The sequence below is a fragment of the Triticum dicoccoides genome, chromosome 7A, assembly GCF_002162155.2.
Source record: "Triticum dicoccoides isolate Atlit2015 ecotype Zavitan chromosome 7A, WEW_v2.0, whole genome shotgun sequence".
In the NCBI taxonomy this organism is placed as follows: Eukaryota; Viridiplantae; Streptophyta; class Magnoliopsida; order Poales; family Poaceae; genus Triticum; species Triticum dicoccoides.
Window position 1 is genome coordinate 352,631,697 of NC_041392.1, and position 5,691 is coordinate 352,637,387.

Genomic DNA, 5,691 nt, shown 5'->3' on the forward strand with positions numbered 1-5,691 from the left:
GGGGGTTAAAATAAGATGACCCTTGAGTTCGCGAAACCCAAGGGAAAAAGGGCTAGGTGGCAAATGGTAAAACCAAGGTTGGGCATTGCCGGAGGAGTTTTATTCAAGGCAGATTGTCAAGGGGTTCCCATTATAACCCAACCGCGTAAGGAACGCAAAATCCGGGAACATAACACCGATATGACGGAAACTAGGGCGGCAAGAGTGGAACAAAACACTAGGCGAGAGGCCGAGCCTTCCATCCTTTACCAAGTATATAGATGCATTAAGATAACATAGCAATATAATGATATCCCAACAAGTAAATAAATGTTCCAACAAGGAGCGGCCTCCAATCTTCACCTGCAACTAGCAACGCTATAAGAGGGGTTGAGCAAAGCGGTAACATAGCCAAACAACGGTTTGCTAGGACATAGTGGGTTAGAGGTTTGACATGGCAATTTGGGAGGCTTGAAAGCAAGTGGTAGGCATCATAGCAATGGCATAGCAAAAGAGCGAGCAAACTAGCATAGCAAAGATAGTAGTGATTTCGAGGGTATGATCATCTTGCTTGCACAGTTGTCAGAGTTGACTGGATCCTCGAAAGCAAACTCAACGGGCTCCTCGTTAGCGAACTCGTCTCCCGGCTCTACCCAAACAAGACAAACAAGCAACAAGGATACAATCAACCACGTGCAAGGATCAAGCAATATGATGCAATGATGGTATGCTATGCGGGATGCGATGCGGGATGCATATGCAAGATATGACAGGAAAAGCAAGAACCTGGCCTCAACTTGGAAATCCAAGTGTGCCACTGGAAAGATGAGATGAAATCGCTTGAAAATGATATAAAGATCATCGGAATCGGAGTTACGGTTTGCAAATGGCAAGCGATTCAAATATGACACCGGTCTGCGATTTACAACACGTAGCCATCTAAATGCAATGAGATGAACATGCTACAGCACCCAAACATGACAACAAAATACATGGCAGGGATGCATTCAAGATGCTTAACAAAAGTCTAGCACTGAGCTACAGCCAATTCATCCCTTAACAGGTTCAAACAAGCATGGCAAAAATGCATATGACAAACAGATCTCAGACTTAGTGAAATTAACACTTGTCTAAAATTTCAGATCAGGTAGCACTCTTCGGAGCAACAAAACTACATGCTACAGGACCTGAACATGGCAAAGTAAAGCATGGTATGGAGCTACTCAAAGAGCTTAACAAAAGTCCCTTAGTGACCTTGAGTCAAAAGGGATCAGAAAATACAATTGCAAGCATGTGAACATAGCAAAAACATAATCAGTTTTCAGACTTAGTAAAAACTGGCACATGCTGAAACATAACTCAAGTAGGCATGTTTACGAGCTCGATGCACTCACTACGGTGCAAGTCATGACAAACTAAGCATACATCCGTCAATAATACACAAAATGCAAGCTAGATATGGCAAGAACAAAAGCATAGCATGCACGGATCAACTACAACATCATCGGCAAAATTGCAAACTAGTTGACAATCTGCCCAGATTCACAAAGTAGCAAAAGTAGAGCTCGATTGACTCAAGCTAGGGTGCTCCATAATTGCAAACAAAGACATGGATGGATAGAGCACTACAATATTAACAAAACATCCTTACTGATCATCCTCAAAAGAGGCACGGATCACTAGGAAACAACATGAACATATGGCATCATGAGATAAACAGATCAAGGACTTAGTGAAATTGCTAAGTCCCTGAAAACAGAATTACCGAGTGCACCACTTTGCAAGCTTGCACTAGTCACCACACTCATCACAAAAATACATGGGTTGCACCTCTGGAAATATGACAAAACCCTTAACAAAACATATGTAGAACATCAGGGCATATCATGCACACATTAATCATGGCAAAAATGACAAAAAGCTAAACGGAGTAGCAGATCTGACAATTATCTCAAGTAGCCCTCTTCTAACAACATTTCTGGCATCAAGATGAACTCAAATGAAAATGATGCAATGGAATGAAATGATGTACTCTCTGAGATGAACATTTTGATATACTATGTGCATGAATCGGAGCTACGGATGCAAAGTTACGAGGCCACGAACATGAGCATATGGATCTGCAATTTCGGGACTTAGAGAAAAAAATCAACCTCCGGATTAGGGTTTACTGTTCACGGATCTGGATCTCGGCGAGAACACTGTTCACCGGCGGCGCGGAAGCCGAGGATGGCCGGACTTGGCGGCGCGCCGGCCGGAGGAGGTCGAGGGGCTCGCGGGGGCTCTCGCCGGAGCACGGGGCGGCGGAGAGGCGGCGGGGAGGCGAGGCCGGCCGAGCGGCGGAGTGGGGTGGACGGCGACGCGGGGTCGGCGCCGGCGGGGATCCGACGGCGGCGGCCGGCAGGCGAGGAGAGGGGCGGCGCGGGCGGCGCCGGCTGGAGGAGGACGGCGGCGCGGGGCGCGGCCCGGGAGGCGGCGCGGGAGGGCCGGCCTCGGGCCCGTGCGGGCCGCGGCGGCGGTGGCGGCCGGGTGCCACGTGGCGGGCGGCGGTTGGCGGCGGTGACGAGCAGACGCGTCCGGCCGGTTTCGGACGTGTCCGGCCGGTGCGGGGGCGATTTCTAGGGTTTGAGAGGGAGGAGATCCGCGAATTTCGGGAGGGGGCTTTAAATAGAGGTAGAGGGAGCTAGGAGAGTCCAAATGAGGTGCGGTTTTCGGCCACGCGATCATGATCGAACGCTCTAGAAGATGGAGTAGAGTTAGGTGGGTTTTGGGCCAAAATGGAGGGGTGTTGGGCTGCAACACACACGAGGCCTTTTCGGTCCCTCGATTAACCGTAGGAGTATCAAACGAAGTCCAAATGGTACGAAACTTGACAGGCGGTCTACCGGTAGTAAACCAAGGCCGCTTGGCAAGTCTCGGTCCAATCCGGAAATGTTTAATCCCCACACACGAAAGAAAGGTAGAAATGACCACCGGAGGAGAACGAAGCGCCGGAATGCAAAACGGACAACGGGGAAAATGCTCGAATGCATGAGACGAACACGTATGCAAATGCAATGCACATGATGACATGATATGAGATGCATGACAACGAAAACAACACACGGAGACAAAGACCCGAACCCGAGGAAAAATAAATAACTTAACGCCGAAACGACAAGAGTTGGAGTACAAATTGGGAAAGTTACAACCGGGGTGTTACAGAGAAGTGGATGATTAAGAGGTGCACCGGCATGAGAAGGTATTTGAAACGAGGAAAAAGGATATGATCAACAAAGTTTGAATTGGATCCACCGGAGAAGAAAAAAGAATGAATAATGATGAGCTAGTAGAACATCTTCATGGAAACCACCGGGTAAGAACATTGACAGAAAAGGAATGAAGGGGCCTCACATCAATAATATGGATACTTGATTAAGATATCTGAGTCCTTGAAGAAAAAGGGTGGGTGGGCGGGAAAAACAAAGACAACTTGGGATGGATGAAACGAACACCGTTGAGAAGAACTGATAATTGATCTTGCTGATATTTAAATGATCGGATCCACTTGAAGAGAAACACTCCAGATGAGAAGGATTGACGAGACAGTCTCGATTATCATGAAGGATTAGTATTCACATAGGAGTATGAGAACACCGTTTAGAGAAGGTATGGAATCAACATTTGATTTCGAAGCAACTCGAATATCACAACTCAAAACAAAAACAAAGGATTGGCTTGCAGAATAAGCCGGAACAAACATATGATAGAGATTTCGTCCAAAGTTTTCATGGTGGGGCCTACACGGGCTCGATCGTACAGCACCATCATGTACAAGGTAGTGCACATGACATAGGAAGCGTCCCCGAGTCGGCATAGCAAGGACTCTTTAAGACACAACAAGACCACTGTAAAACCAACCGTGGATAGGCGTACCACTAGACGTCGAACCCCAATTTCATATCATACATCTGTTGGAAAGATATCCTAAGAGCTACTTGAATTCCCACTTATAAACTCCCGAAATTTTCCCGGTTATGCAATCAGGTGTTGGGGATACGGGGGAAGCATAATATCTCACCCAAAACTAGCAAATCCTACATCCAGCTGTATCCATCCTTCAACACATAACCAAGAAACCTTCGGAAATCATCTACCTCAACCTTCGAAAAGCATCCATTATACGAGTTATGGCAATACTCCCGAACTCCCGCCCCAGTACTGGGTGGCGTCGAGGTTATCTCACCAACAACTGCATAAACGAGATTTTCGATGTCGGCGAAACTAATCTCAGGTATTCCAGAACTGCAACGATAAAATTGTGACGACAACACCTCAGAGCTCAACTCCCCGGGACACTGCCACAACCCCTAAATGCAGGAGGCACCAAGATCAATGTTCTCGTCACAAAACCATCGGAACAATTCCAAGATACCCGCGTGATCCTAACATTTTTTAGTGAAATTTGAGAAGAGAAGAGTCAAAACTCTATGTCAGGATGCCTTACCAGAGCGATGAAGGGACTGGGGAGTAAAAGAATTCCTAAACTCTCCGATATATAATTCCTAAAAAGACTCAAAACATTTTTCTAGACTCAACTCGTCAGCTATTTCGATCAAGCAGTGGGGCTCCTATGGTCGGGGAAGGCTCTGATTACCAACTTGTAACACCCTCGATGCGGCTATATCTCCCACGTGTCGAAGCACGACTTAGAGGCATAACCGCATTGAAAGCAATGTCGCAAGTGAGGTAATCTTCACACAACCCATGTAATACATAAGGGAAAGAGATACATAGTTGGCTTACAATCGCCACTTCACACAAATACATAAATAAAGCATTACATCAACCAGTTACAAACAAGGCCCGACTACGGAGCCAAAATAAAAGAAGACTACCCCAAATGCTACACAGATCCCCGATTGACCCCAACTGGGCTCCACTACTGATCGACTAGAACGAAACAACATAAAGGACAAGATCTTCATCAAGCTCCTCCAAAGCTTGGCTGCGTCATCTGCACGGACTCATGGACACCTGCAAGCTGGTTTTGGAAGTATCTGTGAGTCACGGGGACTCAGCAATCTCACACCCTCGTGATCAAGACTATTTAAGCTTATGGGTAAGGTAAAGGTATGAGGTGGAGCTGCAGCAAGCGACTAGCATATATGGTGGCTAACATACGCAAATGAGAGCGAGAAGAGAAGGCAAAGCACGGTTGAGAAACTATGATCAAGAAGTGATCCTAGAACAACCTACGTCAAACATAACTCCAACACCGTGTTCACTTCCCGGACTCCGCCGGAAAGAGACCATCACGGTTACACACGCGGTTGATGTATTTTAATTAAGGTCAACTTCAGGTTTTCTACAACCGGACGTTAACAAATTCCCATCTTCCCATAACCGCGGGCACGACTTTCGAAAGTTCAAATCCCTGCAGGGGAGTCCCAACTTAGCCCATGACAAGCTCTCACGGTCAACAAAGGATATACCTACTCCCGAGACATTCCGATCAGACTCGGTATCCCGGTTCTACAAGACAACTTCGACAAGTCAAAACAAATCCAGCAACACTGCCCGAATGTGCCGACAAATCCCGATAGGAGCTGCACATATCTCGTCCTCAGGGCACACTCAGATGAGACTAGCTACGAGTAAAACCAACCCTCAAGTTTCCTCGAGGTGGTCCCGCAGGCAGCTCAGTTCGGACCAACACTCAGAGGAGCACTG